This window comes from Aulonocara stuartgranti, assembly GCF_965226115.1.
Source record: "Aulonocara stuartgranti genome assembly, chromosome: 14".
NCBI classification, from domain to species: Eukaryota; Metazoa; Chordata; class Actinopteri; order Cichliformes; family Cichlidae; genus Aulonocara; species Aulonocara stuartgranti.
Genome location: NC_138950.1, coordinates 3,310,359 through 3,332,114, shown reverse-complemented (window position 1 = coordinate 3,332,114; position 21,756 = coordinate 3,310,359). Strand labels below are relative to the sequence as shown.

The following is a 21,756-nucleotide window of genomic DNA, read 5'->3' as shown; positions in this document are numbered from 1 at the left end:
GGCAAATTATCCCTGTCACTGTACGACCACCAAAGTGTAAAGCCACCACGAGCTCACACCCGCGACCTCATATCAGTGTTCAGCGCAGTGAAGCAGTCTTAAGCTCAACAGTTGGAAAACGCCTCTCATTCATCAAGAACCACCGCACACAGGAGCAAACTGAGGAAAGTGAGTAGGAGTGAGGTTTGTGAAGTGCAGAATGCAAACGTGAAAATGCGACTGGAGCTTTTTAACAAATAAATGTGGTGTCCGAATCTGAAACCAAAAAGCTTGGAAAACAAATAAGAGCCACTGGAAGCTCAAACATGCTGTGAAGCTGCGCACGAGGGAAAAAAGAGCAACCAGTGAGTGAAAAACACCCACCAACAGGTGAAGTACCAACAGGTGAAGTGTGCTTACTGACAAAATGGTGATAACATTGTGACCACCAACAATTGTTTTAGTTTTACAAACATGCACATCTTTAGGGGACATTTCAACCATCAGCTAATACGAAGAGCTAATACGAAGAGTGCCTCAAAGAGTTCCTGCATGCTTTATGGTGATTTAATGACAGCAAACAGTGAAGTGAGGCTCCTTACATCACAGGCATTCTGAAACTGAAGACTGCATATCAGACTCTGACTGCCCCAATTTAATACATTTTGCAGAAGTTATTAATCAGTATCAAAGCAGCTGTGGATAATAGATAATTTAACAACTATCTGGAATCCATCAGTTATCAAGAGGAACCTTTTTTCTTTCTTGGCCTCTAGTGAAACGTACGGTTATCCTGATAACATGCAGTTGATATCTGTGCCAAGGCTTCCCATGAGTGCAGATAAATTAGAAAATGCCAATAAAAAGCTAAAGTGTTGGCAGCTGGTGGTCTTGAGATTATGTTTCAGAAAATGGATTCCTCTCTACGCTCCACGCAGACTGTTCAAGCCCTGCTTGGATTTAACCGCTGCAGCTTTTGTCTTGATGCATGCTCAATCATCCAGGTAAGAAAACCCCCAAATTAGTTGATGGTTAATGATAAAGGAAGTGACCTCGCAGCACATTGTTTGTCAGTGGTGCTAGTTTCAGTCATTGTGCAAACGTTTTGTTTTAAAAAGGATGGTTGAAGCTGCAGGTAGCTGAGGGTGAAGAAGTCCTCTGGATGAGTGAGGAAATGTTCCTCCCACTGAAAACGCTACGTCCAGATGAACACAATCAATGTTTGGAGATTTATCAGCTTTTAAATCATTTTAAATTTCTGCTGACTGTTGACAAATTACAACTAATCGCTTTTTTCCAAATAAACATTTTTTCAGTAATTGCGTTCATTTCACCTCACTGGGGAAGCCTCCAGCAGCCCAGGCCCACTGCAGTGTAACTAAAGGAGGGTTTAGCAACAACTTACAGAGCCCTGTCACTGCTCATTTAGCATTTAATTTTCTCCAAAATGTAGGAAATTAGGGGTTAGGGTGATGGCTACTTCTCAGGAATTATAATTTAGACATCAGAGGGTTCACTGGCCAGTACTCGGACTTCACATATTCAAATATAAGCATCATTACAAGCAGAACTCAAAACTCGTTCAGGGGCAACAAGGGGGTTTTGGAGGTTTCCTGTGTCATCAGCAGATGTCGAGAAAGCATATTGCTTAAAAGATTTGCATTTACATTTGGAGATTTGTTACATTTGGAGATTTGTTACATTTGGAGATTTGTTACATTTGTCACGGCCCTGGCTGGGTTAGGGCCTGTGTGGGCGAGTGTTTGGCAACGAATCCTTTTTAGTTACTTTTCAGTTTACTGACCAACGCTTGTTTTGTTTTGTTTCTTTAAATGGTGATAGCAGCTTGTCCGTCTCTTTTAGTTGAGTTATTAATAGAAACTTTAATAAAACTCTTTAATTTAACCATTTTGCCTCTCTGTCTCGTTTTTCTGACCCAGACACTTTTTGTTACTTTTCCTAATCGCCTGGACCCTTTCAGAGCAACGTAACACATTCAATTCCTATTTCTACAGATTTTGTAAAGATGGCTTTGCTTGGTTGAGTGATGTGGGCCTAACTGAGACACACAGCATGGATGAGAACAGTCTGTACACTTAATTACAGGATTCATATTCTCCACTGCTCTCCCTGACACTCGTCTTTAAACTGTTTTAAGTCTTTCTTCAAGTTCTGTTTCGTTGTATTCCCGTTGTTTTCATTACATGATCATATATGAGCTGGACTGAAGATTTAGTGAACTTTTATCCTGCCTGCTGTGTTTGGCACTGGGTTTCTTTCTGGACTGTTTCATAACTTAAAGCCTGACCATCAATACACCAAAACATATAAATACGTTTTAATGCATTAAAGTTTGAGGCATTTTAACAGGGCTGTGGGGACGACTCACTTTTGAAGCCAGCCTCAGGTGGCATCCAGAGGAACTGCAGTTTTATCCACATCGGCTTCATTTTCATGCAACTTGTTTAGTTTAAAACATGCTGACACTTCTGACTCTGAGTCTGGATTATATTTTTATCAAGTTACATTATTCAAACCAAAATATTAAATGTTTTTATCAATATACAACCAGCATGTGGTACAATCCATGTGAGATTCTCCTGAGTGTCTTAGAGTAGGACAGATGTAGAAATTCTCTCTCAGGAAGAATAACTGAAAAAAGCCAGATCACATTCTTCTGGTCAGGACGTACAAAAGAAATGTGCACAGATGAACCACTGTCTGATGAAATCTCAGCAGATATAGATAGGCGAAGTATATAACTCCATCCTTTTAGGGATAAAGTGTAAAATTACCATGACATTCACATTCACTGAGCCACCACACACAGACCTGCTGGGGCTCCTCAGGGGGGCATTAGCACACAAAAGCAAAGCCAAGCAGCAGATCAGGCTGCTGTTACTGCCAAACAGTCAGGCCTCAGGAATTCATTTTGGCACAGATGAAGAATGAAAAATTGCTCTGACATTTACAGCACACATCCCGCTGCAGCAGAGTCGACAAACAGTGGGAGACAGCCACAAAACTAGGTTAAGATTTTTGCCATTATTAAGTTATCCTCACTAATTCGTAAGATTAGGACTGAGATCCCACATTAGAACCAAATTTCTCTGAGCTTTCATTGCAGCGTGCAAATCCAGGGATGCTAAGACGACCACAGATTCTAGTTGCGTGAACGAATTAGCTGAGAAGCTAACTATAAAACCTGTCATGTTTATATAGTGTAAGACGACCAGAGCTCAGTTGGTGTTTCAGTGGTGAACCAAAATAATTTCACCTACTCACTGGGTGCACAGAGAGAAAACTGAATAGAACAGAAAATAGACCTTAAGGAAATGTAAACCTGGCAGAAAAGAAACAACTTCTCCAGTTAAGTTTAATAAAAGACACAGAAACTAAATGGAAACTTAGAGCTGGAATTGGGTTGCAGAGTGGCTTGCAGGCATCATTTTAATACTAGTCAAACCTCTTGAGAGGTATGCAACCCTCCGTGGCATGAAGTTTTTTACGCAAATATTGACATGTGGGGTATCCACAGAAACCTTAGAATCTAAACGCTCATATAAACCATTTCTACAACAACCAAACACAGTGAGAACAAGCAATGATTAAAAGAGCAGTTACGTAATTGTGCAAAAGTCTTCTAAACACACACAACGGAGCCACGAACTCTCCCGACTTCATGTAAAAAGGGAACCAAAGCCTGGTTAGCTAGCTGGGCTCTCACAGATCCCCAAACTCCAAGTTTCAACACGCTCCGACCAAAATCCAGTGAACCAGCCACAAAAGAAGACCACCATGGAATCATAAATCTTGGCACAGATGATGTTTAAATGTTGATTACTGACTATCTGTGTTCTAGCCTCAGTAACTTTGACACAGTAACAACTGCTGCAGTATTTAAACCTCTGATGAAATCTGTTAGCTTTATTTTGATACCAAGATTGTTTACACAGAGTTTGTGATTGCAGAGAAATACTCCATGCAGGAGGCTCAGAAAGCCCTTTGGGGCTCACCAGAACAGCACCTTTTGAGTTGCAAGGGTTTCCCGCCTAAGAAACACCTTTCATAAACAGCTTTCCACTCTTTTCTTTTCCCCTTTTTTTTCACCGGTGGTCTCACCAGTGTTACCAGTGTCTGCCTCTGAGACAGCTGAGCTGAACTCTCTTTAATCAGGAATAATTAACCTTGTGAATTGAAAACAGTGTAGAATTATCATCTCTGCTGCCACGAATTCATATTTGACAATGAATGCTTTGAGTGAAAGATAAAGAAAATATTAACCACACTGAGAAACTGAGACTCTTTTTAATTGAGAACAGTGTGAAAAAACCTTGAAATAAACATGATTATCTCTAACAAACTAAACAACGAGGAGGTGGGAACCAAACAGAAGCTACACAAAGCTTATCCACTGTTTGAGCAGCTCTGATACCTCCGCAATAAATCAGCCATTGTGAAGAAATGCTTTGAAATAATAAGAGTGTGATGTTTTATGGGACTGATACCGCAGTGAGACAAAACAATTGCATGCAAATAAGAAACAGAAATTAGAAGGCAGATATTGAAAATGAAACACAGAAATAAAAACATGAAAATGTTAAATAATACTAAATAAATACTAAAAATAGAGCACAAACTAATGGATGAAGTATCGAGATAGGTATGACGAACCTGCGATGTTACAGAAATATAATAATCGAAAAATGGGCATTCGGATTTGTGAAAAAAGTCCCGCCCAGTGAGCATGCCGGGATCTCTTTGTACTGATGGTGCCTTACATCTTGTTGCCCCATCCAGTATATTTTCTCCTGAGAGGTTTCGTCTTTAGGTTCAGAAGTACCTAAAAGGTAGTGAAGGGTTTCTTGCTTTGGCAATGAATCACTAACAAACCTAACATACATGCCTTTGGTCTCTGGGCAGAGCGGGGTACCTGAAGGAAATTCATGGATGCACAAGAAGAACATGAAAACTTGACACAGACACAGAGAAGGCCGACACACTCTGAAATGTAACATAGGTTTACGAATAGAATGAACAAACTGATGAAAGTGATGAAACTAACACAGAAACGTGAAGCTGAACAAGAAATGGAGTTTGGGTTTGACCGTTTCTGGTTTTGTGGCACAACGTCAAGCCAGTTATAGCTTACCCAGTTTGGTGTGGAACTGGAGTGAAACCTTAAACAGAGCCAGCTAAACAAAAAACACAAACAAAACAAGTCAAAGCCACAAAACATCGCAGAAGAAAGCAGCAGCAGCTATCAGAAATGTATTCAAAGTGCTCATTGTGTTTTCTTAACTGCTAGTTGTTTTTTTTTAACTGAACTCTGGCTCATTTTCCCCTTGGTGTGGTTCTCTGGTGCACACAGTGATCGCACTCGGGTACAGACCAAAACAAGGTCTCAGTGCAGTTCCAAATGAACTCCAGAGTGGTTGATGGGAATGATGGGAATGTGATCCAACCTCCATCTGAACCAACACCAGGGGTACATTCCAAGTTTTAGCTAAAAACATATGCTTTGTATTTTGGGATTCAACGAGGTACTACAGATGTGCAAAAATCTATACGGGCTACATACTAGCTGTGAAATGAACATAAATTCTTCATGTTCTCCAATAGTGCAGAACACCTTCTTCCTGGCAAACGAATGACTGAACATTCTTACGTGACGCATTTTGGTTCACTTGGAGTTCACATGGAACTCCAGCATAAACCATGAACTCCAGGCAATGCCCCAAGTCACTCTGCAGGGAAGATATGATGCCCGCACTGTGGAGGACAGAGGAACAGCCTCTGGAATTAAGATTTGAACTACCGTCAGTTCTGGTCACCTAAATTCAACTACATACAGATCTATGGAACTGGAGTTCTTAAAAGTGTCTTCTGTCCATCCATCCAGATGTTGTTGCACCAGACGTCTACTTTGAAATGTTGGACTAAAATAGTATCTAGTCTTAAATCCTCGATTGCCTGTGGGGGTCTGAAGGGCTAAAATAATAACAGCATCCGTAAGCACATATTCCCCTGATTTCCCCAAACAAAACTAAAACAACTGCTGACTCAGCACAACTATTGAATAATAACACCAATGAGCCTTGTGCCTTTAGAAATAAACTCCATCATCATAACATCATTTGTGCAACATTTTGGGTTCACAGTCTTGCTGTGCAAGAGCATCAGGAATTCTTCAAAGTTCTCACACGGCTGTAAAATGTGGACGCTCACTCAGCCTCCTGCGCGCCTGCTCTTTGCTAACAACACCTCCGGAGAAGATGAAGGGTTGTGGGTGGGGGTGGGGTGATGTGCGGAGGAGAGGTAGAGCCCATTCGAGGCATTTTATTTGCTACTCTATCATCAAAAGTGGATGTGTGTTATTGCTGAAGAAGCACCATTATAATTGACAAACCGTAGCTTTGTTTGACAGTCCAACTCGTAGCCAAAGTTTTTTTTGCACAGCCAGCAGGAAATGCACAGCCAAAGCCTTGAAGCTGCTGACATTAAATAATATGACAAGTCAGAAAAGAGCAGGGACTTTAATGTTAATTGTGCTCACATTTAGAAGTGCCAGCGTGTCGGATTACTGATTCAAATATCAGAGGTGAAACAGAAGTAACGAGCACACATTTAAAAGGTGTTTTAAACTGGCCAGCTTTACAGAAGAGATAAATGTTGAGAGGTACATCTAAAAAAAAAAACACCTTTATGGATATTTTACATTTTCACATGAACTGTTTGTTTTTGTATCTCATCCACCAGGATACTGGTTGTCAGGGGCGTGGCTTCTTTGATTGATACAGGCAGCTTGAGCCAAAGGCTACCTGCTAGATCTCAGCTCCATCTGAGTCGACCGCTGATTTTTTTTAACCAAATTTAATAAAAGCTAATAAATAATTTGGCTTGTCCTGTGGTTAATTGTACAAACACAAACGTTATGCTTCATCTTTGGTGATTTTGCAGCATTTTATCAGTGTGTTACTGAGCACTTATTAGCAGGAATGTGTTTCTGAATGCAGCGTGTTAACCAAGCTTTCTAATATAAGCTTATGAGCTCACTCTGACTCCACACACTAACAATGGCATCCAAAACGCTAACGCTCAGCCCTCAAATGACAGAATCCAGAAACTATAGCACTGTGATTACTTCTTCTCTGCTAGATTAGATTTTTTCTGCATTATTTCTCAATATACATATAATTTTGTTGAGAATAAAACCTCATTTTGCTCCTCTGTGCCCATCACTGTAGAGGCGTTGCTGCACCTCTTCCACTGAATGACCATGAAAGAAACACAGCGGTATACAGGGTGCACTGTAATAGGCCTGTCTGCTCCACTGCTTTGTCCAGATCAATAAAGTTATAAAGCGACACAGAGAGGGAGCCAGTAAGGCCAAGCAGCCTGTCGGCAGCCGGATGTGTCCTCGGTCCCTTGGCTGAGTCCACCGCTCCTGTCAGGACTGTAATATGTCTGTTGACCTTGAGTTTACAGCGAAGGGAAGAGGGAGCGCCACACACATTAAGAGCTATTCTGCTTCCAAAAGTGTTTTCAAAGTTCAACAGCAGCAACAGTATGTTTACATTTATGGGTATATTTATGGCATTTGCCTGAAACTCTTCGCAAGCTCAGTATTCATGGAGCTTTGGCCAGACAGCTCCAGGGAGCGGACAGCCCTTTTCCCAGTCTTCTTTATATTTACAGCATCTGAATGGCTGGACTTTAGGTACCTTGATGCAGCAGTGATGTACTAAAAGTTTCTATAAAATAAATTGTTTGCATTATTTTATAGAAAAGCTGAGGGGACGGAGGCTAAAAAAAGCTTATCACTGCAAAGAAATATTCAGCATTCAAAGGAAGCACGGCGTGACTTTTGATAACTGGTTGTGCTTCAGTACTGAATTATGATCAAAACATTTAAATATTAACAATTTTGCACGTTTGTAGCTCTCCACTCTTCTCTCATCACTCATTCTGAGTTTGATAAGATGGCATTTTTTTAATATAACTGAGTCTGGAGTATAAAAGCTTCACTTCCTTAACAGGTAAAGGAGTGAAGATGTGAATATAATTATTGCATGGCCTCCACCTAATTGAAGGATATCTGCCTGAAATCCATCGTGCTGCAGTTTGTGTCCGTAACACGGCAGGCAGTACCAGCTTTTTATTCATTGGTAGATCGCTATAGTCGAAGCACTCTTGGTCAACATGAACCCCACATTACTCCAGACACATCCATTACTGTTTATGTATGAATGTGATACGCAGGCCGCGGTGTGATAACGACAATGTATGGAAAACGATGACGTTTGACCAGAACCGCATCCAACTCCACAGCAAAGAAGCTGAGATATCCCCAGATGAGTGAAAACAGTTGACCCAGTGAAGCAGTTCTCATAATTATGAACCTGGAATCATTTTAAACTGCACAAAGAAAGATGGACAACGGTTTAACTATGTTTCGTAAAACTGACGCAGCAGCCTCTGAACTTTTCTTTTCACAGAGGATACTGAGATTTATATCATGCATCATCATTAAGTATATTGGGATATGAATCTTGTATAACCAGACCTCAGTAATTTCAGCTCTACGGAGACTGCAGTAGCCTCAAGTTTGAGTGTGACCACTTTATCATTGCAATTGTGGCCGTGGTAGTTACAGGCCCATTACAGCCAAACTCCCAAAGCTGCTCTTTCTGCTGCGAGGGCATTTCAAACTGCAACCTCTGTCTGAGTCGCAGGTCGAATTGGTGGGTTTCCTAATGACTGTCCTGGTGTGGTGTGCAGACAACACCAACACATCATACAAGTGCTTAATTAATAGCAACCAACATATCAGCAAGAAATGCTAGTTTGGGCAAACAAATCTCAACAACTTTACTTTTTCTCTGTTCCATTTAAATTGTCCATGAAACAGTCGTATCTGTAGGACTTCCTCTAAAACCGCAGTGCAGCCTGTTGGCCACCGAGCAGGTTCAAGAGTTTGGTCTTGGGCTCAAGCAATGGTAATGACTAGCAGAAACGAACAACCTCTCGTCTCAAACACAATTCTCTGATCTTTGAGCCTTTGTGACGCATCAGAAAACGCCTCTGTCAGTGCGCCCCAGGGCAGCTGTGGCTACAATGTAGCTTGCCATCGCCAGTGTGTGAATGTGTGTGTGAATGGGTGAATGACTGAATGTAGTGTGAAGCGCTTTGGGGTCCTTAGGGACTAGAAATGCAGGCCATTTACAAATGTCAAGGCTCTGTTGTCATACTCATTGTATTTCTCTTTGTCAACACGCTTACGCCTCCATTAATGCATTTTTAATATTAATATGTTATAACTTGTGCACAGCTTCATAAATCTTACATGTTAATAATATTAATAAGGGCAATGTGTAAACTTTTGTGACATTGTGCAGATGACACTGCTGAGTACACGTTGTGACCTACAGTGGCCTTTAAAACCATTAAACAGCATCTTTAAAGGCAGGAAGTTCAAACAAATGTTGTTATTGCCACTGTAGCCTTTGTTTCATTCTCATTTACTCAGCTTTACCATTTTTTGCTCACTTTTTTCTTAAAGTCTGTATTTTTAAACCAGTGCTCTTTAGTCGAACTGTTGGTTGGTTTAGGAGAAGATCGAGTTTAGGCTGAAATAAAACATTTCTAGCACCTGTTTAAAAGCTTTAAATTTTCTTCTGGTGGGATTCTAGCATGACGAGTCCCCATTCTTCTACACGACATGGAAAATTTAGGGCTTTCTTGATTTTACAGTTTTTCATTTCTGAGCCTGGGCTCGCAGATGTATGTGAAAACTGAATAAAACAACAGTATAATGGTTGGACTTTTACTTTATGTAACCCCTGAAGGTTTGTCATACCACAAAGGGATTAGACAAAGTTAACACCTGACCATGGCGAACAGTTGCGGACATTGCAGGTCAACCCAGTATCACAGCAAAGCGCGTAACAGACCTGCTGGTCCATCTTGTGGAAGTCTCTCCTAGGCTTGAAGTGCCTTGCAGTACCAGCAGAGGGCGATAATTCAAAGCCAACATAAAAACAGCAATGGGCTTTCAAAGAAAGCCAGCTTTTGTCCCTCTTTTGGGGGGAAACTCCCACTGGGTTTAAATCTGGGACTCTCCACCATTTGACCTTAGAACTGAAGAAGCTTCTCGGATGAGAGGTGAAACGTCTTCAAGCAACTTAAAGAAGTCCAGACGCTTTTCTTTCCAAGCTCCTTAGCTTTCAAAGAAACATTCCCCAATACAGATCAGCAATCTAGCTTAACCTTACCTGGCATAAAGGGTCAATAACGACTTGTTGGTTTTAATTCACTGTAGCTCTCTGCTGCAACTTAAACATTTCACGCTTATGGGAGGTAAAGCATGACACCCACATGATGGACCAGTGGGTCTATTATATGCTTTGCTGTAATATTGGGTTGCACAGAATGCTAAAATTTTGCACTGAAAATGGCAAAAGATTGTTGAGTTTCCTGTTCCGAGCCCAAACTGGGATACATCTGCCCATAAACGAAAACGAGTTAAATGCCACTGCCCCATTTCCACACACTGGACCATTAAGACCACAACCTCAGGGATGTGTAACCAGCAACACGCATTCACAAACCTGTTTAGTCAGACAGCACGTGATGAGACTAGCATATGAAGCTAATGAGGGATTCTGCAGTCTGCAGCTCATTCCAGCACCGAGGGGAATTTGCATAATGGTGGGAAATAACTATAGTAATGATTTAAGAAAAACTTTTGCTGTCACACTAATGCCAAACTGTTGCATTCACATGGTAACTGAGCGCAAACTGCTCTGCAGGTATCAGCTCAAACACGGAAGCTTCACTGCTAATGATGACTATTTATGAGTCCGTTATCTTGTCACACAGCAGAACTCAACAGCACAAACAAGTGAGAGGTGGAGAGGGAAGCCTCTTCAGTATGTAGGCCACGCTTTCATGACTAAACTTAAACTTCAAAACTTTTTTTTCACGTTACTTAATCAGACAGAGCTGAATATTCAGTAAAGAAACCTTCAGATGTGTAAAATCTTGAGATGACGTCCCCAAAAACAACAGCAGCCACCTTCTCCTGCCGTGGCTCTGTTGTTTTCCCGACTCGTCTCACAGCCTTCACTCTCATTATTGCTGCTCTCATCCTGTGTCTGTACTTCTTATTATTCTGCTTGTGACCATTAGGCCTGCTCATCTCATTACTGTAATTCTGATTCAAGGTCCACACCTGCCATTACTGTGAGCACTCTGTCTCATTAGGAAAGTCCTGTCACTGCAGCAGTGAATGCGGCAGCAGCAAATTAGTTGTGATAGAAAAGCCTTCAATGACACGCGGAGTGGCAGTGGGAAAAAAGATGCGACTCTGTGTGCGTGTTTGTGTGTGTTAATTAATCAGAGAGACAAACTGCATCTGCACATTGTTGTGCATCTTGCATTTTGTGAGAACAGAAGAAGTGAAGTGTGCAGGTGAATGCAGGTTTGCTGTACTCAGGGGCCCATTTCAGCGTGTGTTATGAGATCTATAGCTACCTAATGGACCTATTTGCTTGTCCAAGTTGCTTCAAACGATTCAGCCGGAGCAAGAAACTAATGTGGCTATTAAGGCTGCATTACCCTAAGTCAGTGTTTCTCTGCACCACGCTCTCGCACAAACACACACGCACTTTAATTGCGAACTCTTTGTAATGTTTTCTTCTATTACCAGTTTGTGTAATTCCCTTCAGTGCGGTCACCCTCGGGCTGCTGAACTCATTGCAACTTGCCACAGATTGATGAGCGTTAACCTTTAAAAATGACTTTTAAATCTTGTTTTCTGCTTTTAAAAAAAGAACTGGATTATTTTTTTGAGTCTTTTAAACCGTTTTAAATGCATCTTGCAGGAAAGCAGGACTGTCATCCGGTGCATAAAACTCATTTATCTACCTCCTTTTTTAACCCAGTGGAGTAAACTGTCTGATGTCATGTTTGATGTCAAGGTAACATACAGCGGGTTTGTGTCTGCACCGTTTCATTGATTTTCACATTCTCTAGTGGGTAGAAACTTCAGCTGAAAAGGAAACAGCGAGAGCGGCAACGGTAACTCAACCTTTCATCCTGTTAATATTGCACGACTTTGCAACTCCTGTTATCATTTCATTTCATAGTTAAAATCAATCCTTATTGGAATAACACAAAAATAACTGCACACAATAAGTGAACAAATGACTTCTGCAGCACTGAAATCAGTAACAACGCTCGGCTCCATTATTTTTAGAATACGACAAAGTGAAATATGCAAATGTAGCAGTGGATAGAAGACGCTTTACTACAGCAGTCTCAGAGTTAAACTCTCCAGCAAGCCATAACTTTATTCTTTATTATTCTCTGTGGGCTATTCTTTCTTCCACAAGCAGATATGAGTTATTAGTACAGTTCCAGCTTAAATGCCAGTATCGTAGTTTCTTATTCCTAACACACAACATATGTCCACAAACACTAGACTCTCAGACACAATCACATATTTCCAACAGATTTTCTGCAACATCCAAAAGAAGCAAACTGCTCAGCAACTCAGTAGGAGGTGTGAGCGTGAAGCCCATCAAGTTCTGAGTTCTTTAAAAAATCTGATGGTTTGCAGGGTTTAAATGCAGCCAGTTTCATTGCCATCATGTTGAGCACCTTTTGCTTCCAGTACAGCTTCTACAGTACGGATCACTGAGTCTCTCACTCCAGTATTTTACGTTGCTAACGTGCAGAGAGCGTTAACATCAGCTCTGCTCACATGGTTCAATTTTAATGAATTCACAAAGCTCGTCCTCATTATCATTATTGCTCTGGAGGCGATAGTCAGAGACACTCACACTGCACCTGGTTTCAGGAGTTTTCCGATTCACAGAAATGTGGAGGGACTGCACTGTTTGTCAATGTAAATATGAATAAGAATAACTTCATTGATCCCAGAGAGAAATTCATGTCTGACTTAGCTCACCTGCTATTTGAATGAGACTTGAAAAGCCTGATGGCTGTGGGTGCGAATGATTTTCTGTATCTCTGCATTATGCAATGGAGAGGTAGGTTTTTTGTTTTTTTGTTCTGTAAGGATGTTATAAAGTAGGTCACCAAAGCTGTTCCGGATGGCTTCCAACATCTTTATTGTGCATCTTTCAGCCACCTCCCCCAGTGTGTCCAGTCAGGCTCCAGTTACAGAGCCAGCTTTCCTCACTAGTTTGTTCAGTCTCCTTGCATCCTTGTTTCTGATTCTTCCTCCCCAGCAGACTGCAGCATAGAACAGCACAAGAAATCTCAGTTTTCTTAACAAAAAGAAGCAACTTACAGGATCCAATTTAAACTCTTACTTTTTGTTTTAAAGGCACTTAACAGCTGAGCTCCTTCTTACTGGTCAGAGCTCCTATTTATTTGTGCTCCAGAGAAAACCACGAGGTCCAGTTCAAAACTAATGTTATCCATTCCATGTGGCGACAGAGCCTTCTCTGTGGCAGGTCCCAGACTTTGGAATAGTCTTCCCCTAAATATTGCATCTGCACAAACACATTTTAAATCGTTACTGAAGACACATTTTTATGGTCTGGCATTCAACACACTTAACATTAACATTTTGGTTTTAACAGCCTTAGTTGTTCTTTTAGTTGTTTTTATTGACTTATTTATTTTTTTCTATATTTTACTGCATCATTGTTTTACATTTATTTGCTTTAGAGGCATTTTGCATTGTTAAGCACTTTGTGGAGCTGTGGACTGTTTGGAAATGTGCTATATAAATAAACTTGACCTAACTGTGCCCCTTTTAGCATAGCTTGTCTGTATTGAGGACCAATCTAGTTTGCTATCTAGGTGTAAGCCTAGATATTTATATTTTGTTACTACCTCTTTGTCCACCCCACTTTCACAGGATGGCGGGGAGGCCTGAATCATTGCAAATCTACTATCATTTCCTTCGTCTCCGAGGTGTTCAATATGAGGTCATTTTTGTGTTATTTCTAATTTCTAATATTTCTAACATTTTGAGTTATTTTCCAGTGTTAGAAAATCAGCACTGCTCAGTGTTAGCCATTGTTAATCTTCAAAACTGACTAGGTTACTTTTAAACATATAACACTGTCAAAAGTGTTAATTTAACACTCAACAGTGTTGTATTTAACACTCAGAGGTGTGGACCCATATAGACACTCTCCAGTGTTAATTTAACACTGGAGATTTTGCTGTGTACAAATTCTGAGAATGCATGAATTTATTGAGGAGAATACAGAGATTCTGACCTGGGACTGAAATAAACACAAAGCTGTCCTTCTTTTTAATCACAAAGAAAGCTGCATGAGAAGAAAAAAAGTTGGAATACTTACATTTTTATAGATAATGTAAATCTGCAGCCTGCCTCTCCTCCAGAAACGTCTCACTGTCCTGAATTTTAAATGTCCACCCTCATTCAAAACCATGTAGGTCGTGTTTTCATACCATTTCATTCCATGTCGTCGGAAAAAAGGACAGAGTTTATATAACTGAGTGTTTTTCCTGTAGGTGTGTGCTGATGTAGAGTAGCTGTCAGTTTCATATGACTGGATTACTTTAAGACAATAGAGTTAAATGTAATTATGTAAACTAAATTAAAGGCAACCACAGTCAGTGCCAGCAGTGTCACACTGAGCAGCAGCTTAACTCTTTACCAGGGAGGGGGGCCGTCCTCTTCTTACAGGGTTTATCGCAGCGATGGTGCTCATCCGGGTTCACGGGCTCATCCGTGTGGTGCACACGCCCTCGTAAATCGGACTGGAGGACCCAGCAGGCGCTCGTTAAAAGTCCTGTAAGTCTATCATTGGCTCAGTCACCTGCCCGTCAAAGTCTGCCAAGTTTGCCTGCACAGAAAGATCAGAAGGAGAGAAGAAGTTAAAAGTTGAACAGATGGAGGGTGGAACAGGAGGTGGCTGGTGCCATTGGGCTTCTTATCTTATCAGTGACACAGTGATGGAGCTCATTTTGACTGCTTATTAATCAGTCAGTGCTCAATTACAAACATTTCACTTCGGCTACAAACAAGTCATGTTTTGGAAAGATGTCTTTCATCATCTAACTTCTAAAAGTAATGAAACCCAGTGTCAGCATCATGCTAAGGTGGTCTGCCAAAGCCTTAGCCAATGACAGGGTCTGACTCACTCACAAGAAAGACTTATGGTTGAAGGCTAATAGCATTACCAAATCTGACCCCAGCATTGACTCTGCATATTATATACAATTTCATTTAGTGTTCAACATTTGTTTGTATTCAAAACTACTTAAAATTGAACCTCGTGCCAGCTGAGAATCCCCCAAAACTGCTGTGGCATATTTAATACTGATTTAAACATCTGGGGACATCCCCACCACCTGATGTACCAAACATGTCTGATCATTAGGGCTGCACTCTCAGGTTCAGTTGGTTCAGTCGGTTTAGCCGTTATCCTCTGATTCAACCAAGAAGTTACTGGTCTCACAGTTGTGCTGATTGTTTAAGGAGAAAAGTGTTATCAGTTATCAGTACTCTTTCAGGCTCGCTTAGAATTATTTGACAGCAGGAGGGACGGACTGCCTGCGTACACATTTGCAGAACCATGGACTCGGTCAACCCTAATGGCGATGGCACAATTACGTTTGGATTTTCTGAACTTGTAATCAAATTTGGCTCGAAAAAAATTAGCACCACATCAAACGAGTCATGGGCGTGGCTACATTTTGTAAAAACTGTTGCATGTCACTGTTCATATGGCATATCAGCTAAAAATGGTGACTCGTGTCTCCATTATTATGTTCCACTAAAGGGTTTGAGCGTGGATATATCCCAGTTTTTATATATTTGCCCCAGTAATGGCTTTATAAAGGCAGGATTATCCAACCACAGCTTAACTGGTCAACATCTACAGATGGGAAATCTCCATGCTCATAAAAAGATATCAAAGATTTTCACTGGTTTATACACTTTCTGTATAAGATTAACCACGGGTTCAGCAACATCAACTGTGTGACTCCACTTATCTGGACCATCATATTAATGTTTACATTTGAGAAGGTGATCAGTTCCCTTTAACCTTTACTCTTAGCTGCTTTGTGCTATACATGTAAGCACTGTAATGTGTCCCAAGAGTTACATGTTATTATTCTGAGACACTTTAAAGACACAATTACCAACAGATGGCTCCTGTCTGAGTTATTTTCTCCAAACCACATAAAAAAAACGGAGCAAAGAAGAAAAAACAGGTTCTCTGCTTCACACATTTACTTTCATTGTTGTTTATGCAATCAGCAGCACAGAAGGAAATCATCTTTTACCAATCAGTGGTCTGATTAAACCTTAAATCCGGAAACAATCAAGATTTTCTAAGGGGAATATCATGTTTTAGAGGCAACATGATGATACTGAGTTTGGCTCTGTTTTCTATCACAGGGTTTGACTTAAATGAAAACAAAGGCACACGTTTGATGACACAGCTACCATGTTTTATACAGTAAGCATAGTGTGGCTACTGTGGCTGCCTCAAGCAAGTTTTAAAAATCATCAGCTGTTCTTCTCAGGCTTCAGGCTTTGTCACTGTCTTAATGTGATCACGGCCATGGCAGTGAAACAGATGCTCCTTCTTTAAACAGATTCTGTATCGATGTCATGTTTTTTGTACACTGCATGAAAACACCACCAGATGGCAGTATGCACCGCTAAACAATATGCTGAGCTCAGTGAGCTGTGAAAGACAATGACTGGAGAGAGAAGACAACATAAAACTCAGAGACGCACACGGTCAAAGATTTTGACAGGTTACTACACATGTAACCCAACAAGATTTAGATTTAAAAACTGCTCAGGACACAAATACTATCACCAAAACATACAAAGCAACAGTTTGTGGGTTTTAGCTATGAGGCCATGTGTGATTGGATCTTATCATTCATGCTGTTCAGTTGTATTTTGGGAATCTATAGTTTTCAGTCACGTGACCGACTACTCGGGCAAGCAAAATATTGTTAGATCGTGCCAGCCAATAGTGGACAGTTGGTAGTACTGCAGGACAAAAGTTTCTTTGATTGCTCCAAATCTTTTTTTTTTTTTTGTATTTCAAGGCTACTTGGATCATCCAGTTGTCCCCAACCTTTGTTGCGCCACGGACACGGTCTATATTCGACAATATTTTCACAGATCGGCCTTTAAGGTGTCCTGGATAAATACAACAAAACAAAACCAGTAGTGGTACCAAAAAAAGAAGAGTTATTCATAACACACGAGAAAAGACCCAGGGACACCGAGTTAACGAAAAAAAGTTTTAAAAAAAAATAACGATAAAAACCATAAATTTCACACCCGAGCCTCAACTCTTGCGGCCCGGTACCAAATGACTCACAGACCGGTAACGGCCCGACTGTTTAAGAGTATTACCTCTTATGGTAAAGCACAGAGGCCCAAATAAAGCCAAGCGGGATAATTCTTCAATTCTGTGTAATTTTATTTATAAAATGCCAAATCCAAACAGGCACTTGTAAGGTAAATCTGTCTCACCTTTTCTCACCTCTCCATTGTAGGAATATATATGAATTTGAATGTACTTGACCTGGTTCTATGTATTTGCTCCCCTTATTGATGCTGATTGATTTTACGTGTGGATGAAGTGGACCTTCACAGCTTTTCAGCATTGACACACTGACCAAACAAACCTTTGAACACAGTATACTGTAGCAAAGAGGAACAGTTAGAAATCAAAAGACCAAAAACAAACTGTCAGAAAGAAGCTGGCACTGACAATAAATGATACAATTCCAGTGGATTGGGCAGATTTGCAGATGCTTCTCAGCTGGAAGCATTTTTTGATTCCCAGCCCCAGTGTGTAGCCTGTTCACTAAGTACAGCTCTTTTTCTTTCAGAAAGTTTGTGCATTTCATTTGGCCCACTTATGTTTCCACAAAGATCCACTGAGACTGAAGTGGAAAAGACTAAATAAGTGACTGCAGGAAAAGGTCTAGGTTTCTAAGAACATTTTCTGGTTGGGAACTGTCAGCGCTTCTGTAGAAATAATGCTGGGAGCCATCTTCCTGCTGCCCCGACTCGAATCACCCCACTTTGGCAGCTACTCTTCTTTGTCCACTGTCCTCCTTTTCCCCACCCTGAGGACTTTGTAGTTATTAAAGGAAGAATACCGTCTAAAACTCAAAGCCAAAACAAGGATTGTTTTTTCTAATAATTTTCAGCATTTGCATAATTGTTAGGTGTTTTTGACTTATCAGAAATATTCTAGAAGTAGAAAACAGGATGTCACATGCTGTTACTTCCTACAGAAACAAAAAAAATCAGCTTTTGGTCTCAGTTGTCAGCTTCATCTCCTTGTAGGGTCTTTAACTTACAATATAAAGCACTTTAAGGCGACTTTTGACATGATTTGGATCTTTTTAAATAATAATATAATTGATCTTTGTTACACAACAAGTCAAGGTGATATGCAGGGATGAACTTACCTAAAACAACAACAACATCAAAAAGAAAACTGTACACCACAGGAGAAAAAGAAAATGCAGTGGCATCAGTTACCTGATTGTAAGAAATGAAAGGAAATATTTCATGTTTGGAACATCATCATGGAAATGCGCAATGCCAAAATGTATATGACTCAACTTGATTTATAACGTCTTCAGATTTAAAAAAAATGGTGATGTACCATGTGGCTAAAACAAGACCCAGCCTTAGGCCTCATCCGAGATGGACTGTCACTGTACGGATATTTAAAGGTTCAACTGAGAGAAGATGAAGTTTCAGTAAATGTAAAAAGACAAATATAGTAAATTTAGAGCAGCACAGAAAGCCTGCCTTCAACTGTGGATGTTTCCTGGGGATGGGGCATTATATCTTATCCACTGGCATTCATCACTGATGCTCTCTGCTCTTTATTTCATGAATCTGAATCTGAATCTGAACCAAACAATACATGCCTGTGGAAAGCACTGCTTGGTTCTGGTAAGTGTTCTGAAGGCGGGCATTTTCCAATATTTGTGACAGGAGCTGTCTTTTATGAACAACTGGTCTATTCTGCCCTGAAGTCTTAAGTGCACGAGATGTTGTGCAGTGTTTGGCTCAGCCAGCCGTTTTCCCAGCGACAATGAAAAGAAATTGCTTTCTGCTGGTGTTCACTCTCGTTTCCCTGTCAGGCCAGCGGAGCTCTGATCACAAAGCTCACTTCTAGTTGCTGTGAGTTTATACTAATTTACTGTTGAACGTGCTATGAATGACAGAATACTTCACAACAAAATAACTTAAATTGATCAGAGAGATACAAACATGTCTATTGATTGTCATATCTCTGACCATCTTTAACAGTATTGATCCAACCTAATCTTAAAATAGTGCAGGTACCTTAATTCAGGATAAAGTCGTCATTTTCTCACTTTCAACAGTCTAACTTACTTTTCAACATATGGCATTCCTAAAAACCAATTCCCAATTTTCTTTAATGTAAATTCAGATCTGTGAAACCTGGTGACTTATCCCACTCTAAACAGCTTCTCTCTTATGAGCCTTTTTTTCACCTTTTTTTCCTGAAATGGCTCCAAATATATTTGAGGTCAAACTTACAACAAACTGACTCCAAGCTTCACTTCTGAAGAGTCATCGTGTTCCTGGAGGAGACAACCTCCTTTTGAAGCTGATAGCATCTGAATGGCCAAAGAGAAAGAAGCTTTTACTTCACCTCACACACCTCGCTTTATCCTGACAACCTTAACGCGCTCTGCCATCTCGAAAATAAACAAACTCCCCGCTCTACCTGATGGCTCCATCTGTTTCTCCAACCTGGCAACTTCACACTACATTAATAAAACCCCTCCTCTGCCACCATGCATCAAAAACAGTCCTTGCAGCACTATCATCAACACCCAAAGTATAGCATCATACTGCTTCAAACAGGCAGTCAATCTGGCAACAAAAGTCTCTCTCAGTGTACAGACTCAAGCCAAATAACGATTCAGTCCCTCTAATACCGCTGCTCAAAATATTGTTCAGGGTCATAAGCTACAGAAATCAGACCTGGCAAATCTACTACCGCTTCACAAGCAAAATAAAAAAACCTCTGAGGTTTTCATTAAAGCAGAAACACAGACATCAACCTCTTTGCTTCCTTTGTGTGGTATCAGCCAAATGGCTTGTGGTGGTCGGGCACAACTGTCACACAAAAGAAGCATGAAAACAGTATTTAAAGCCATTTGACATTACAAAGGGTCATCACTACATCCTAATCAGCCAGCAACATTTTTAGTGAACACAACACAAATAGGCCTGATTTAACTTTGGCTCATCTCCAGCATTTGTCTTTCTCTTACTGATTGAAGAGAAACATTCAATTTGATTAAAATTGATTGAATCAGATCTCATCATTCCACAGCTAAGATGCATTATAAAATAACCATGCACTACAAAGTTGTGGAAAGGTCAATCAAAATGAATGTTGCTGAACATGAAATCACTGCAGAGTTGCAGCTGTGTTTCACGTGTATCATCCAGCCCCGTCGTGGTTGCCTGGTGCCGCTGCTCTGACACGCTGATGACCTGCTTCGTGTCAGAGTGACAAAACATGTCCTCAGCTTGAACTTTCTCCCTGTCACTGAATCATCAAATGCCTCCCTGAGCCAAATAACCCTCCTGCGTGTCGGATACCCCCTCCAATTCTCCACGTCTCACTTTGAGCTTAAAAATCCTTCCATCAATCTAACCTGGCAACTTCTCATTGCATCAGTGAAACTGATGAATGCAGTACCCGAGGCTGTCCCCCCTTTAGTCCGAAATTTTTCTGTTCATTTCCTTCTCTCTTTATATGTATTTGGACTCTACTAGAGTAACTTTTCCTTATCTTTTTTTACCTCGACCCTTATCTGACATATCAACCCCTCTGTCTGAAACAAGCATCATCTCTCCTCTCCCTCCCTTTAAGCTAGATTTCACCAGGCTGGTGTCACAAACAGAAGATTCAAGCAGCAGGTGATTGGACCAATCAAAGAGTAGAAAACCCATCGATAACCACATGTTTAAAGAACTCTGATGCCTGAGCTTTTGGCTTACAGATACATTACATGCACTGACCTCATTATTTGAGTCTTTGAATTTGTTTAGTACAACCCAACTCCAAAAAAGTTGAATGCAATGAAACATTTTATTAAACTGGATAAATAATTTTGAATTTGATGGTTTTCCACTTTTCCAATGAGCTTTGGTCCAGAGAAGATGGCAGCGTTTCTGGATCATGTTTTCCTTTGCATCACAGACCTTTGACCTGCATTTATGTTCACAGTGATCCCTGGAAGAGACCATGCACTGATGTCCATCACAGAATTAAAGCGCTGTCTGAGGGTTTGGCGATCAGTTTTTGATTTTGGCCTTAAAGACTTTTCCACGTTCTTGGAAACTTTTGATAATTCTATGTTTTTGCAGATTGGTGATACTCTGTAAAGATTTCCTCTGTAACATGCTCTTAGACACAGTCTTATTATTGACATGTTCCTAATTCATCTAATTAATTGCAAAATGTTCTTTCAGCTGTTTTTTCAAGCACCTCTCACTTTTGTTGCCTTAAATTTGAGGCATGTTTCTGACATCAATTTTCATTTGTTTAAACATTTCACATGGTTTCTATGTTTTATTCATGAGCTCTGCAAATAATGGCAGAGCACGAATAAAAACAGAGCACTGTTTTTCTTATTAAATTTGATAAATATTTTCTATAAAGAAGCTGTTTGAATCACGATTGTATGAACGCTGATGTTGGAGCATACTGAGGATAG

General features: G+C 40.5%; 1 protein-coding gene across 6 annotated transcripts in view; it reads right to left on the bottom strand.

The window, feature by feature from the left end:
• LOC309687839 (leucine-rich repeat and fibronectin type III domain-containing protein 1-like protein) overlaps positions 1 to 21,756 on the bottom strand; it is a 423,290-nt gene that overhangs the window by 191,872 nt on the left and 209,662 nt on the right. For 4 of the 6 annotated variants that reach the window (XM_082503061.1, XM_082503063.1, XM_082503065.1 and 1 more), the window contains exon 4: positions 14,646 to 14,834. The gene's annotated coding sequence lies outside the window, so the exon portion shown is untranslated. Of the gene's footprint in view, positions 1 to 5,131; positions 5,175 to 14,324; positions 14,349 to 14,645; positions 14,835 to 21,756 lie in introns of those variants that run through there. The other 2 variants (XM_082503062.1, XM_082503066.1) reach the window with 2 other exon arrangements.